The following is a 16553-nucleotide window of genomic DNA, read 5'->3' on the forward strand; positions in this document are numbered from 1 at the left end:
AATTTATCCTTGTGCAGAGAAACAACAAGAGAAAATACACATCAGAAATTAAATTTCTGAGCTTCTAAAGCTCTCTCTCAAGCATAACAATACTGATGCTAATAGTGGCAATAAAAGATAAGTACAAAGATGTTCTTCCCCGGTGCCTTGTTATTCCTTGCTTTACTGATGGGAGTAAATTAAACCTCACAACACCCTTATGAAGTAGGGAAATATTACCTTCAGATTACAGAGAGGGAGACTGAGGCACAGATATTTTTGCCTAAAGCCATCCAGAAAGTCATTGGCAAAGCTGAGCCTAGAACAAAGTTTTCTTGAGTTCCTTCTGTGCTCTACCAGCCAGTGCTGCCTTCCCAGAACTCTAAATCTCAAAAGCAAAATGTTGTTAAAGATGGCACGCAGTAATCAAGATACCACAGAGCTTAAAGTAGTCTGCATTGAAAAGTTAGCATCTGTCAGTAACTACCACAATGTTGGTATTTGCAAAACTACTATTTCCTCCTATGCTTAGAACAAGAAATGACTGAAACACAAATTAACAGTGCTGACTTGGCAAATGCCAACTTTTTTTTCACCAGTCGCTGTACTAAAATAGAGTTAATGCAAAGTCTGGAAATTTGCATAGGAGCAACATAGAGAGAGGTTGGAAAATGTTAAACAAAAAATCCTGTAGCTATTACTTTACGTGACCTGCCTGATTCAGATTAGGACATTAACAGGGATAATGATAGAAAAGGAAGCCAAAATGGATACCATATGTACAAACTCTCTCTAATGTGCTTGCACAACATCTAGCACAGTTGAACCCCGATCTCTGTAGGGATATCTACAGTAATGTCTTCTAAAAGAGTAAATACTAGAATATTCTCCTCAAGCACCATAGGTGAGATGGGTGCAGTGCTGGGCTTTTAATATTTCCCTCCCCTCCCCCATTGTTTTTCAATTATTTTTCTGTTTTGCTGCTTTTCAATCAAACCTCAGAATGGGAAGTAGACAAATTCTTACTGCCTTATTGGATATTATTTTAATGCCCACATTTCTCAGATCCAGTAACTAGTACTTCTTATTGGAAGGAAGGAGGGGATTGGAATGAGGGAGAAAGACGGAAGAGTCACAATTTCTCTCATTGCTGGATCACCGCTCGCAGTGAGGACTCTCTTTGGGAGCCACTGTGAAAAATGAAAGAAATGAGGCAACAGCCTCCCTAAAGCCTCTTCTTAAATCTGGAGATCTTCTTCAGCACCGAGCCTTATAGCATACCTGTAGAGTGATTTTTCATTTTGTGGAGAGGAAGGGTTTTGTTGATTACAGCTGTAAAAGGAAAACTAATAAAATTTGAGCTTACTGATTACTATTCAATGATCTTATGGTGCTGCTTAGCATTTGGTCTATTTCATAGGGTGGGGCTAGGTTTATGAATATTGATGAATTACTTAAATAATAAAGAAATGTCAGTGGCGTGTTTGCTGCTTTATGCAGTCAGTTGATTTTATTGTTGTTGTTGTTGCAGTATTGCATAGTAGAGCTGTGCAACATTTTTTTTCAACTAATTGTTTTTGATTAAAAAAAAAAATGCATTTTTGTGGCCTGAAATTATTTGTTGAATTTGACAAATAGTTTTGTTTGAATTTTTTTTTTAAGAGTTGAAATGTTTCATTTCAGTTTTACATTAGGCTAATTAAAAATAAAAAATACAAGTGTGAAAACCTCCCAAAATGGCTGAATCAAAACGAAAAGCTCAAAAGAATTGTTTAGAATCAACTGTTTCAGTTAATTCAAAACAAGTGAAAACCTTAAACTTTGTTTAAAGTTGACTTGAATCATTTTATCAACTTCAAAAAATTTTTTGAGGGTTTTATTTATTTATTTTTTGATGTGATGGGAAATTTTGAAATTTTGTTTTGGGTCAGTTTAAACCGGATTTCTTTCCTGATTTTTTTTTTTATTAATTTTTTTTGGTTTTTTTTTTTTGGTTGAGCTCCCAATCTGAAAAATCCATTATTTGCTCAGCTCTATTACAGAGTGTGTGTGTGGGGGAAGGGCAATAGATTATAGTAGCCTGTAACCGGATGGCAGGATAATCTTACTGCCCCACCTTTTTAAAGTATTGGAAACCTCAGAGAGCTGCAGGTTAATTTGGCACACGTGTGGCTTATTAGACTCCACCTTTAATATAAAAAGTGGAAGTAACTGTCTCAGAGGAAGCTAGAGGTTGGGGTAGATGAGACTGAAGAAGGAACCCAGGAGCAGTATGGTCTGGAGTGAAGGCTTAAACTGGAGCTTTGTGTTACGCTTTTGAATTACTCATTTTATTAATATCCATTTTAGGAAATAGAGACTTTTTGATATCTTATGAGTCAGTAGTTTGTTTGGAGCAAGATAGAAGCTACCAGTTTACAGACCCATATGTGGGTAGAGATCGTGTTTCTTTAGCAGTGTTTATTCATTAAAAAATTGAACTTCATTCCAAAGAAATTTGTCTCTGCCTGTCACATTGCTAAATAGACATGTTCATTCTACTGACACTCAAGTGTAGGAAGTTAGAATCATGGAGCCCTTATTCTATGTCACTAGAAACTGAGGCATATGGTTAATGCTATTGGGCAGGAGCTGTTAAATTTCAGTGATTGGGAAGTTATCCACTTTTCTTTTTAAGTGGGTGAAGATAATGATTTCATGGCTTATGGTTCACCTTCACCTCTAGTTGCCCCTCTAATGTATTATTTAGAGCAGGGGTTGGCAACCTTTCAGAAGTGGTGTGCCGAGTCTTCATTTATTCAGTCTAATTTAAGGTTTCGCGTGCCAGTAATACATTTTAACATTTTTAAAAGGTCTCTTTCTATAAGTCTATAATATAACTAAACTATTGTTGTATGTAAAGTAAATAAGGTTTTTAAAATGTTTAAGAAGCTTCATTTAAAATTAAATTAAAATGCAGAGCCCCCTGGACTGGTGGCCAGGACCCAGGCAGTGTGAGTGCCACTGAAACTCAGCTCGCGTGCCGCCTTCGGCACGCATGCCATAGGTTGCCTACCCCTGATTTAGAGTATTATAGTAGACCCTTCTAGTTTCCAGTATAATTAAAATTGCAAATCAGTTTCCTTTCTGACACATGTTTTCACATTCATGAGTAAAAGTCTCTTTAACAGTTTCTGACTTACAGGAAAGAGGGAAAAATACAGTTTGTGCAGAGTAAATTTGAAAGCTGCATAGTGATTCCTCATGGTGGAAAATGTTCAGTCACGAGTGCACTGCTAATTAGTGCATGCGCTTCAGTTCAAGGATATGTACTGGGAACTAGTGATGCTTGCTCTTGTACACGGAATCTATCAGCGGTTCTAAGCTCTGCAATCAAATATTGTGCAGACAAGCAGCTTTTAAGCTACTTCCAGATTTTTTTTCTTTGTTCTTGTTTTTAAACACCTAGGAATTAAGTGGGAGTTTTTAATGCAGTGTTAAAGCTGAACAGTAAAATAATATATAAACGTCAGGAATTGCAGAAATTAAGGATCCAAAAGCAATGTTAATTCACCCACATTTGTGCATCTGAGTAAAACATTGTTTGAAGTTCCATTTTTGCATTTTTTGACACTCTTGCAAATGTCACTATTTGACTTATGCTTGTGTTGGCAGTGTTTTGCTTTTAATACAATACTTAAATCAATGCAATCATGGGATAGAAATCATTTTTATTAACACATTGCTATGTTTAAGTGATTATGAAACAGTATTCTAAAGAAATACAACTTCACAGGAATTTCAGTCAGTCACACTTCTTTTGGAGTCTGTATAAACATTGACTTCATCACCAGTTGGCTTTTACTGCACTTTCTTTTTCTTATAGCCACACGTCTTCCTTTCTGTCTACCCACCCTCATTTTTTAAATTTGTGCCTGACTACAACCTTGGTTATCATCTCTTCTGCATAAACAGGATGCATTATGTACGGCAGATCCAAACAGATTCTACTGATGGCAGGGATTATTTTAAATTTAACTACAGTTTCCTAATGTATTTATTTGCTAGGCATTGAGAGCTGCCATAATGCAAGGCTAATGTAATGTGGCCACAAACACAGAGCTTCTCTAAAACCAGCTTTGTCAGGTGTCACAATTACCAGTGAGACAGTTTGGGGGATCTATCTATGTACAACTTATGAATTCTGTTAGATATTATGAATAGAGCTTGGTGAGAATCTTTCATTGGAACGATTTTCCAGGGAAAAAACCCTTTTCACAAATACCACAGGAAAAATTCAGTTTTGCTGAAAAATGTTGGTATTCCTATAGATGGAAAGTGAAAATGACAAGAGCCTTCCTATTGAGCTTCTGAGGCTGAGCACCCTGATTCTGCCTCCCAGCCTTCCCCCAGCTCTGGAGAGAGAATGATCAAGAGTGGTGAGGCAGGGAATTACATGAAGATCTTTCTTTCTTTCTTTCTTTGCATATCTTGTACTGTCTAAAGAGTGATTATTTTTAGAAACCCCTTTTGCAAAGTCTTTAATATATGGAGATATACCTATCCCATAGAACTAGAAGGGACCTTGAAAGGTCATCAAGTCCAGTCCCCTGCCTTCACTAGCAGGACCAATTTTTTTTGTCCCAGATCCCTAAATGGCCCCCTCAAGGATTGATCTGACAACCCTGGGTTTAGAGGGCCAATGCTCAAACCACTGAGCTATCCCTCCCCCCGTTCATTTGCTTCAACTATCCCGTGTCGCTGAAGGGTTAAACTATAAACCAGAGTGCCTGCAAGGGTGGAGGGTACACTTTCGCCACTGGCTGTTTTGGGGGTTCAGTATTAGTTTTTGGGCCTCAGACATTTGGGCTGCAGGGTCCCACTTCTGGAAGAGGTACCACACAGTGTCTGTGTCCAAGAAGTACGTTACAGGGGCTGGAGTCAGAAACTGTGGCTGGACCCTACCAAGAGGAGCTTACAAGCAGACTGATACCAACACAGCAGCCTGATGAATGTCCAACAGGGAGAGCTCAATCAGGGCTGTGCCGATTTTGCACTAAGACTCCTGAAAAAAGGTGGTGGTGGCAACATGGTAGTAGAAACCTTGAGCAGCCTGTAGCAAAGGGGTACAAATATTTCCATTTCTTAAGGCCCAGTTCTCTTCTTGTGCATGTGTTAGTAACGCCGATTAATGTCTGTGGGTGTATCCAATGAAAGAATTTGGCCATATATGGACACAAGGCAGTTTTATTTAGTAAGGAAAACATTTTTAGGTAGCCTGCTAGCAACCGTATGCTTTTATGCTTGAAATCAATTTCATTACTTTTTTGTAATTAGTATGGAAGTATTTCATCTCTTTTTTCAAGGGCAAGTCATCCTGCCTGAAGTAATATGAAGCTTCAGTGTGAAGTTATAATCTTTTGACTACAAGAAGCACATGAAAAGCATTTACTTGGGCAGATGTAGCCCTCTGAGAAGTGAGTGAGTTCTGTAAGAACAGTTAATATAAGGAGCTTGAAGGTGCTGCTAGGCCGGTGGTTCTCAAACTTTTGTATTGGTGACCCCCTCACATAGCAAGTCTCTGAGTGCGACCCCCCCCTAATAAATTAAAAACACTTTTTAAAATATATTTAACACCATTATAAATGCTGGAGGCAAAGTGCGATTTGGGGTGGAGGCTGACAGCTCGTGACCCCCCCATGTAATAACCTCGCGACCCCCTAAGCGGTCCCGACTCCCAGTTTGAGAACCCCTGCGCTAGGCGGACTCTGGATTGAGAAAGCAATTTATCACCTCAGGTGTATCCTGAAATAACCACAGTTTACCCAGGCTACGTTGGACATTTTGACAATATAATAAAAATGGTGTCGATACAGCCACACACCTGGCATAAGTTAAAGGTGGATGTGAGGAGGCATCCTTTTCAGAGGGCAAGGACATGGAACTTGCTGAGCAGCAGTAGCTCAGCAGACAGCAGTGTGCTGAATCTCAGGGTGACTCCGCTGCTGCTCTTCTGGCTCCTGAGTGGAGAGCAGTAGGGCAGCCAGGAGTGGAAGGCTCTCTCTGGTGCTTGGGAGGGGACTTGGAGTCTGAGGGGAAACTTGGGAGTCTAGAATGGTTCTGCATTTGGACCTAGAAATATTAAAGTATTTAGAAAATGAAGCTAAACTTCTTCAGCAAAAAATGGAAAGCTGAGACTGAGGTCTGAGGAATTATAACACGCAGCATCCATAAATAGCACAGCTGTTTCTTTTTTTGTCCTTTTTTTCTCGTTGGCTTACTTTGAGAACATGCTGGTTTCTCTTAACTGTGGTTCATATTTCTTATGTATTAAGATGAGGCCCCTTTTACTAGAGGGACCTCTGGACTTTATTGGGAGTGTTCCAGTTGGGAAGATCCTATGTGCTGCGATCTAGCCTTAGAGACTACAACTCCAATGATGTCTTGGGGAAAGAGGGAGGGAGAGACTTTTCTCTTCCAGGGAGAGCAGGTGGTGGGCTCCATTTTGGGAGAGGAGCAAGATTGCTGGTGTGGAGCTCTGTCCATACCAGGAGCTGCTGCTAACTGCTGCTGAGAGCGTGTTGGGGCTTTGATGGAGCAGGGAGCTTCAGAGATGGTTGGTGGCTTCACTGGGGCCAGGGGAGAGACTATTGCTTTGCCTAGAGCTGGCTGAGATGGGCCTGCAGTGAAGGAACTGTGAGTAACCCCCACTCTTGTTTGGGAAAGTAATTGCAAGGGAAGGGGCACAGAAGTCTGAGGAGAGGCAGAGTGATCTTCCCATCGAACCAGGACCCAGAGCTGTGGACATTTGGTGGGGCCAACTCCAGTCTTCACTGGGGTTGTGCAGCTTGTTGCCTTGACTGGAATGATACACAGAACCAACAATGCTGTCTCCAGCTTCAGATCTTCAAGCGTGCCCATGCAAGCAAGTGTCTAGGACTCTGAAATCCAGGGGAGTGTACACCCTGGGGTGAGGTAAATGACTCATAGACTCATAGACTTTAAGGTCAGAAGGGACCAATATGGTCATCTAGTCTGACCTCCCGCATGATGCAGGCCACAAAAGCTGACCCACCCACAACAGAATCTTCCAGCCTGCGACCCCTGTCCTATGCTGCGGAGGAAGGCGAAAAACCTCCAGGGCCTCTGCCAATCTACCCTGGAGGAAAATTCCTTCCCGACCCCAAATATGGCGATCAGCAGAACCCCGAGCATACAGGCAAGATTCTACAGCCGGACCTCATTTTACCCGCGATGGCACGTTAATGCCTAATTGACTAAAATCACGTTATCCCATCAAACCATTCCCTCCATATACTTATCAAGCCTAATCTTGAGGCCAGAGAGGTCTTTCGCCCCCACCGTTTCCCTCGGAAGGCTGTTCCAAAATTTCACCCCTCTGACGGTTAGAAACCTTCGTCTAATTTCAAGCCTAAACTTCCCCACGGCCAGTTTATATCCATTCGTTCTCGTGTCCACATTACTACTGAGCTGAAATAATTCCTCTCCCTCCTTGGTATTAATCCCTTTGATATATTTGATATATACTGGTGGCAGTATAAATGCCAGTTAGATAAGTTTCATTTATTACTGTGTATACCAGTTGTTCTCAAACTTTTTTTTCGCGGACCACTTGAAAATTGCTGAGGGTCTTGGCGGACCACTTCATGATCTTTCCAAATGTTGTTTGTACCGTTAGCTGACTATTGTAAAGTGCTTTGGATAAAAGCACTATATTAAAAAAACTTAATAATGAATGTTTTTTTGTTCTACAAATAAAAGCACACAACTCATATCTTAATATCCGTAGTCTTACCTTTCTAATGCGATGGATGTGCCCTCTCTCCCCTGCCGTGGCAGCCCCCGAGCTGGGGCTGGGAAGAGCGGGGGGTCTCCCCCACCACAGCAGCCACAGAGCTGGGGCTGGGAAGGAGGGCCATCCCTCCCCTGCGGGGAAAGTCGCCTCTTTCTCTGGCCGCCGCAGCCCTGCATGTCCCAAATTCCCCCCACCCCCTCTTCTCACCCCACTGCCTCCTCCCACCTACCCCCTTTTCCCCCCAAGGCCACCACCTCACCTTACATGTGCATCTTCTCCAGGGTCCAGGCACCTAATTAGTGGAGCCATGCCTGCGCGGCTTCACTAATTAGGTGGGTGGCCCGTCATTCTCTCGTGTGCGGCTGCCCAGACGGGCACCTTAGAGGGAACTATCCCTGGACCACAGTTTGAGAACCTCTGGTGTATACTATATTTGTTAATTGATTTTATTCAGCTGCCCCTTGTGGAGTTAAATTAGTAGTCTGTTATACCCTGTTTCTTTAAGTTGTCAAGTAGAGGTGTGTTAACTCTAATTTAAGTGTATTGGATGTATATTACTTATAATTGGTATGTTAGAGTTAGAGCCATGCCACAGATGATGATGATGATGATTATTATTAGAATAGGTTTATTCCTGGAGGTTCCCAAGGCATTGAGTGTGTACCGGCGCTGCCAATTTTAAATTCCTTTAGGAGTAAAGGGAGTGCAAGAGAGGGGTGGAGAAAGGATTCCCACCTATCCAACATGACCACTGGGATACTTGAGATATCCTTTAATGTCAACAACATCAGGCGCCCAGACACACAGGTGAGTGTTGCCTGCTCCCGAGTAACCCAGGGAGGAAAGCGGGGGGTTACATAAGCAATAGCTATTTGTTTCAAACTGTCCAAATAAATAGTCACCTTTTGATTTAAGAAGCTAATTCCTGAAATATATACACAACAGTATTTATCCTACATGATATATATCCTACATGATATATAATACGCTAAGTTCAATGTATTGAACTTATTCATAGTAAATTAACATTATTAATACAAATAGCATCTTATCTTTGTCTTTCTCAGGAAAACAGAAACTGAAGCCTACTTATTTAACTTGGAGCTCAAGTCTTTTAAATACTCTGGTGTATGAACTCCTTGTGTTGGCACTGTCCAGCTCAAGTCTGGGAAGAATAGGAGCCTGCTTGTAACTTTTCACCCCCTTAAAGTAGCAAGGATTTAGTTCCCTCCCCCTTCATGAATATCAGAGTACAAATGTGTGTCTGAGTCCCCCAGTCTCTTCATGAGAGCCCTGTATCTTTCACCACATATTCTTGGTCCAAAAAACAATATCAAGATTTAACTCAGTAAATCATTTTAGTCTTTAAATACATTTGGATCTAGGTTCTCCTTATCTGGAGTTGTTCAGTATTCTTCCAACCCTTGATGTACCAATATTACCGCTATGTGTCATGAAATAAGTTGTGTTTAGTGACCCAGATCCTTAAAGTTTTCTTGGACTATGGATCTTTGTGATGTTCTTATGCAATATCCTTCAAGAAGTTTATCCCTTTCAACATCATAAACTGGTGAAGAGGAATTAAACTTTTTTATTTTAGAATCAACGTTCTAGTTAGGAATCCTCTATTTTTGCATAAGTTGATTTTCCACGGATTCCAGAAAGCATCTTTCTTTTGATAATGGCAGAGGCAGAAAGGGAATCTACACGAGTTTTCTCCCAGTATCAATTGACCTTTGACAATTAATTTGCCTCTCTCCTTTATATATTTCAGCATCTCTCTGGATGTTCTTGGTGTGCTGGTTTCTACCATTTCTAAACACATGCACATTTGGTAAAGATTAAAATCTGTAACTTCCCTCATTCATTGCCTCAAATATGTTTTAGTTCATATGATGCTGTGATATGATGATTATCCAATGAAATTCAGAAAAGAAATAAAGTGCATAAAGGTGCATATGCTTTATTATAAATATAAATCTATAAATTTGAGCCAAGTAAGAAGATGATTAAGTACTTTTTTTATGCTTTAAACTATTGCCAAATCATTTATCCACGGGTATTCAGGTTGTTCATGAGCTAGCATTTAAAAGATCTGTTTACTATGTGGGTGTTTGCATCAAGGTTGGTATAGCTTCAGTGAGAAGTGCAGAACAGTTTTGCTTTCCCTGAGTCTCTTTTGGAAGATGACTGTTTACAAGACAGTATAAAATGAGTAATGTAATAAAGGCCTGGGAAGAGGTATCACTTTGTTTCTCCTATTTTTCCAGGGAGGTTAAAAGATTAGTCAGTTTATCTGGCAGCAAAATTTTTACATTGATGTAGCGGACTTTGGTGGTTCTTCTAAGGAACATATTTTGAAACCTTATGGGCAGTTGTGAATAATGTCTTGTCTAGCTCTCTGAAGCTTAAAACAGAGCTAAAATAGGCCATTGTCAGTAGCCAGTACTTTTTCCAGTAAGAGAGCTTGCAGTAGTGTTGAATCATGGTATGAATAGGTTTATTTCACTGGAGGGCAGAGGAGCATTAGTCGTCACCCACTCCCCTGCCTTTTTTATATTTAAAAAAAAAAACATAATAAAGTTAAACTTGCCAAAATCTCCAAAACCATTAGAGTATTAAATCTACTAATATCTACACTGCAATTTACCTGCTTTTTATTGCAGTTTCTCGTAATCACTGCAAATTAATCTGTAAGGATGTACCTACCAAAGCTAGAGGGTGGTCATTCTTTGAACCAATGGTTTGCGAAGGATCGATTGCTGAAAGGAAACAGCAATCCCTACTGCTAAGCTAAGTAAGAAATGCTCAATACCAGTGAAGAGGCTTTACTACTTACTCTTTTATATAGAATAATATTGAAAATGAATAAGCAAGTCTTTGTTAAATGTGCCATCAACTGCTGCTAAATTGACATAAATGTTGACAGTTATTGTGAGAGCTGTTTCAAAACTAATTATGCTGATTAGAATGTAACTACCAGTAATTGCATGTGTTGAAACAGCACACCAACACCCCTTTGTGAATTTTAGTCCCAGATGTAAGTCATCCATTTGTTGCCTGAGAAGTGGCAAAATTATGGCTTAGATAGCACATGATTACAAACAACTAAAGTCATTTCATTGGAAATACTAATTGGGTAGATGTGTGAAGAACAGTATCAAATGTGTACATGTAAAACATGCAATTCAAAAGGAACGCCTATAAAATCATCCATTTTAAAGTTTTTCATTCAAATAATTTTTAAGCAGTATGGTTTTAGAGCATAAGCTAATACAACTTATCTATTTTCACCATAGTATATTATAAGTATTTAATAATGTTTCCTAGAGATTCAGTAGACTAACTTTATTATGTTACTAATTTCAAATTAAAAATTATGCTTGCAGTAAAATACCTTCCATTTTTCTTTTTATTAAAAAAGAGAGCAAACCTTAAAATGAAAGATGAATGAAAATCAGTATCCTAGATCAAGATAACTTCAAATCTAGTGTTTGTTTTAGGGTCAGTACATGAATGTGAACTTGCTTCTGTGGCTTAGGTTCTGGGTTGGAACTAGAGCGAGTAGGGATCTCTTTTCCACTTTAAGTATAGATGAAATAGTCCATAAAGAGCTTTTTTGAGAGATTGGATAAGGTAAGGTAGAAATCTCCTAAACCACTAATCTCACAGATTTCTACCATTTGGTTCAAAATCTCCCAAGAACAGTTAGCTAGATTTCAGTGCCACTGAATCTGAACCATGGGCTTGACTTGGACTCCAACTGTAGTTTGAATCTGAATATCTTTTCCTTGGTCTTGCATCTAGAAAGATAATGGAACAAATAATTAAGCAGTCAATTTGCAAACACCTAAAAGATAATAAGGTAATAAGTAACAGTCAGCATAGATTTGTCAAGAACACACTGTGTCAAACCAACCTGATGGCTTGTTACCCTGTCAAAGAAAGCTTTGTGGATGGGGGTGGGGGGGGGGGTGGGGGGGGAGAGTGGTAGATGTGGTATATCTTGATTTTAGTAAGGCTTTTGATACTGTCTCACGTGACCGTCTCATAAACAAATTAGGGGAATACAACCTAGATGGAGCTACCATAAGGTGGGTGCATAACTGGTTGGAAAACCGTTCCTGGGGAGTAGTTATCAGTGGTTCACGGTCAAGCTGGAAGGGCATATCAAGTGGGGTCCTGCGGGGATCAGTTCTGGATGTGGTTCTTTTCAATATCTTGATCAATGGTTTAGAGAATGGCATAGAGAGCACACTTATAAAGTTTGTGGATGATACCAAACTGGGAGGGATTGCAAGTGCTTTGGAGGATAGGATTAAAATTCAAAATGATCTGGATAAACGGGAGAAATGATCTGAAGTAAATAGGTTGAAATTCAATAAGGACAAATGCAAAGTACTGCATTTAGGAAAGAACAATCAGTTGCACGCAGGGCCGGCTCTAGACCAAATGGCGCCCCAGGCTGAGGAGCATCTTTGGCCCCTTTCTCCATTTGTTAAACTTTTGAATACCTTATTTTTTTATTCCATTTGTAGCCCATTTCATGACTTGGATGCACGATTTGCATGCACGATTTATCTCTGTCATAGAAGATGATAAATTTGCATGCTAGGCTCTGTAAATCTGTATTTATTCATGCCATACATAAGCAAATAAAAAAAATTGTTTCCTCTAAGTTTATAGAAACTTAAGAATAATTGAAATGTACTAACATCAAGAAAATGAACTGTATACCAATATTCGGTGGACCAGTATTAAATAGCATTACAGTAGTTGTCAGCCTTAGAATGTTAACCCTAGGCATTTAGTTCAAAAGGTTGCTTTTCTCACCTTTGCCCTTGTGAACTCAAGCATGGCATCAGAGAGATCCAAAGACTGGCCAATGGCATTTTTAAGCGACAAAATAGCAAGCAATGTCAGTCTCTCATCAGCTGTAGTCAATGAAAGATATGTTTTAATGAGCCTGAGCGTCAAAAAGCTGCGCTCACCACTCATGACTGTGACCAGCAGTGTGAGCAGAGTCCTCAAAGCTATCCATACATTAGGAAAAGTGTCCTTCAGCTCTGCATCATGAATGAAGTGGAGAACTTGGAATGTAGAGTGTTTCCCATGTGGCAAAATGTGATGGATGTTGTTCAATTCGACATAGAGGTCTTTATCACTGATGTCCAAATATTTCCTATGTGTCAGCGTCCAGTGAAGGTCTGTACAGTTGCTCAAGGGTGTTTTTCTGTCTGTCAACAACTTACTAAGGTCATACAAACTGGACTTTTCGTGATGCTTCATTTATCTGAACCGTTCTTCAGTGGACACTCGAGCAGTGTCAATGAGCAAAAAAACACTCCTCCCTCTTGAATTTTTCTTCTGAGCTTCCCATCACCTCATTTCTGTCCTCATAACCAAACTATCTCTTCTTCCAATGAATACGAGTTTCCTCGAAGACAGGCTCAACTCCTAAGTTTTCTGCCATTTCTTTGGCAACAGTGATGGCATCTTCAAATCCGTTGTCTCTGTAGGCCACAAGAAAATCAAGGCAGCTTCCCATCAAAGTAGTAGCAAACATCATGCGAGGCTGATTGTTCTTTCTTGTTTCTCTCCTTTTCATGAACATCAGATTTTTCTTTGTCATTACTCTCCTTTTCATGTGAGCCACTTTCCTCTTTATCATCACTCTCCTTTACGCCGCCAGGAAAACGGGATGATTCTCCATCACTTTCCTCACATCTCCCTTCCTTATCTTCAGGTAAAGCTGCTAATTCCTTAGTAATAGGCCTTCCATTATTTATGCTTCGCTCCTCGAGTTCTTCTGCACTGGGACAATCACTACTGCCTAAAGCCTGGTCTGTGGTGTTCTGTTTCAAATATTTTCCCATCAAATTTGCCCCTTGCTGCAAACTAGATTGCAGGTGAGCTTTTCGCTTCCTATACTGAGCTCCTGAAGGCTTCTTTGGGGGCAGCTTTTATTTTTTATGGGGGAAAACTGATAGTATTAGGGAGAGCAAAAGTCTATGTTCCACGGTCTTAGACATTACATGTCATTAAACATTAAACAAAGTCATTAAACATTACATGTTAAGCATGGCAAAAGAAGTAAAGTATTTCTTTTATATTGTTGCGTAGATAGGGTTCGATAGATAAAAATTAAATGTCCTTTATTAATTACTACTTACTCTTCAAGTCTTAAAACACTATTTCACAATTACACAGTACAACAAGGTTCACAATATCGGAGCTGGGCTCTCGCTTCACTTCAATTTGTTCTTTTATCTCACTGACTGGTGATGTCCTGCCCCTTATATACCTGCGAAGGCATGGCTTACAACATTCTAGGAGGTTTGAGGAAAATGTAGTTCTCAAAGTCTGGAAGGTTCCATGAGATTCTACAAAGTTCCAGAACATTCTAAGAGGTTAATGAAAAATGAATCCACATACGGAATACCTGAAACATTTTATTTCAAACACACTGTTTTCCCTTTTGTCACTGTGGTGGGGTGTCTGCCCCACCCCCATGCTAGAGGGGGCTGCAGCAGGCCAGTGCGCCTGTGCAGCCCGGCAGCCAATAAGAGGAGGGCTTATTGGGAGCCAATCAGGGCCCGCATTGGAGACAGCCAATCAGGGCCAGGCTCAGCCCTATGAAAAGGCTGATCTGAGAGAAGAGAGTCAGTCTGTCCCAGACCTTCAGGGAGGAAGGTCTGTCTCCTTAGCAGGAGACCAGCACCCAGGACAGCGCAGTGCTGGGCAGGCTCAGGGAAGCAGAGTGGAGCTTCAGCCTGCTACCTGCCAGACTGCTGGCCCTGGGTAGAAGGGCCTAGAGGGTGTAATGGGGTCAGAGGAGAAGTGACCCAGGGAAGGCTGAAGGCAAGGGGAGAGAAGGAGGGCCGAGAGGCTGCCGTTAGAAGGTCCCTGGGTCAGGACCCAGAGTAGCGGGCGGGCCTGGGTCCCCCCCTTTCCCCCTTGTGCTGCACCGGGCCGTGGAGCATGGCCGAGTCAGGCTGCAACCTGCCCCCTGACGTAAGAGGGGCTAGACTTGGGGGTTGTGGCAGGCCGCTGAGGCCAGTGCAAAGACTCCTGTTAACCCCCCCCCCCCCCCCGGGAAGGGGGTGTGGATGGACTAAGGGGCACTGCCGGAGGGCAGTGGTACGGAAGAGGATGCCGCAAGCCGGAGAGCGACGCGGGTCTACACGCCAACCGATTGCGAGACAACGGACGGGACACCACCAGGAGGGGGCGCTCCACTGGACAGAGCTAATTCCCGAGACAACCAGTAGGAGGCGCCAGGTGGTGAGACCCAACCCCGTCACAGTCGCTAACAGAAACAATACCCCGAGCCTGGTGCAGGCACCCTTAAATCCAGCCCTGGTTGCACACCCACAAAATGGAAAAGGACTGCCTAGGAAAGAGTACTGCAGAAAGCGATGTGGGGTTATAGTGGATCAAAAGCTAAATGTGTCAACAGTGTAACACTGCTGCACAAAAAGCAAACATCATACTGGGATGTATTAGCAACAGTGTTGTAATCAAGACATGAGAAGTAATTCTTCCGCTATACTCTGCACTGATTACGCCTCAACTGGAGTATTGTGTCTAGTTTTAGGCACAACATTTCAGGAAAGATGTGGACAATTGGAGAAAGTCCAGAGAAGAGCAACAAAAATGATTAAAGATCTAGAAAACATGACCTATTAGGGACGATTGAAAAAATTGGGTTTGTTTAGTCTGGCAAAGAGAGGACGGGGGGGATGGGGGGACATAAGTTTTCAAGTACATAAAAGGTTGTTACAAGGAGGAGGTAGAAAAATTGTTCTTGTTAACCTCTGAGGGTGGGACAAGAAGTAATGGGCTTAAATTGCAGCAAGGGCATTTAGGTTGGACATTAGGAAAATCTTCCTACCAGGGTAGTTAAACTCTGGAATAAATTGCCTAGGGAGGTTGTGGAATCTCCATCATTGGAGATTTTAAGAGCAGGTTAGACAAACCTGTCAGGGATGGTCTAGTCCTGCTATGAGTGCAGGGAACTGGACTAGATGACCTCTCGAGGTCCCTTCCAGTCCTATGATTCTATCCATGAGTTGATTTTAAATACAGTCAGACCAAGACAAACTTGTCAAGTCTGAAAATATTTCTTGCTCTGAAATGTTAAAAATGCCAAATAACTATAGCAAATGCACTTCTATATTTTGGCCCTCTCTCTATCCCTGTTTTAAACTTCTGTGTTACTTCTTATATGTGACTATGGTCTTTTTTGTATGCCCACTCTTCCTCAAGTCATGTTTCTTTTAAGGGGATGTTATTGGGATTTTTTTATTGAATAGTAACATTTTTATTGAAGGAAGGAAGAAAATAAGTGTTTTTTTTTTTTTTTTTTTTTTAAATAAAGTACAGGGGGTGTCAGAATACCACGCCTCCTACAACCCTGGAATTTGGAGGTACAGCAAACCTAATTCAGATGTTTACATCATACAATGTGTAGCTTGCAAAATAACATAAGACAATAACTGCATTGCATTATATATTTCACAATAAACATCTTACAAGGGCTTAAGCTACTCACTAAATTTCGGCCTAAAAGATATTTGAATATTCAAACACTCACATTTTTCTCCTTATTTTATTTGATATGTTCTTATGTAAACTTGGAGGAGGAAAAGTGGCGGAGGTGGGGTGGGGTGAATCTCAACCGTTACTCTTCTGAAGTGCCAGAATAAAGAAAAAAAAAAACTCCTTTCAATGTCAGATTCCCATTTGAGTTTTCTACATGACAGCAAAAAGTCCAAGA

The 16553-nt window shown here is 40.9% G+C and overlaps 1 protein-coding gene across 1 annotated transcript in view; it reads left to right on the forward strand.

Moving 5' to 3' along the window:
* MAST4 (microtubule associated serine/threonine kinase family member 4) overlaps nt 1-16553 on the forward strand; it is a 438694-nt gene that overhangs the window by 127131 nt on the left and 295010 nt on the right. The window lies entirely within an intron of this gene.

This window comes from Emys orbicularis, chromosome 6 (assembly GCF_028017835.1).
Source record: "Emys orbicularis isolate rEmyOrb1 chromosome 6, rEmyOrb1.hap1, whole genome shotgun sequence".
NCBI classification, from domain to species: Eukaryota; Metazoa; Chordata; order Testudines; family Emydidae; genus Emys; species Emys orbicularis.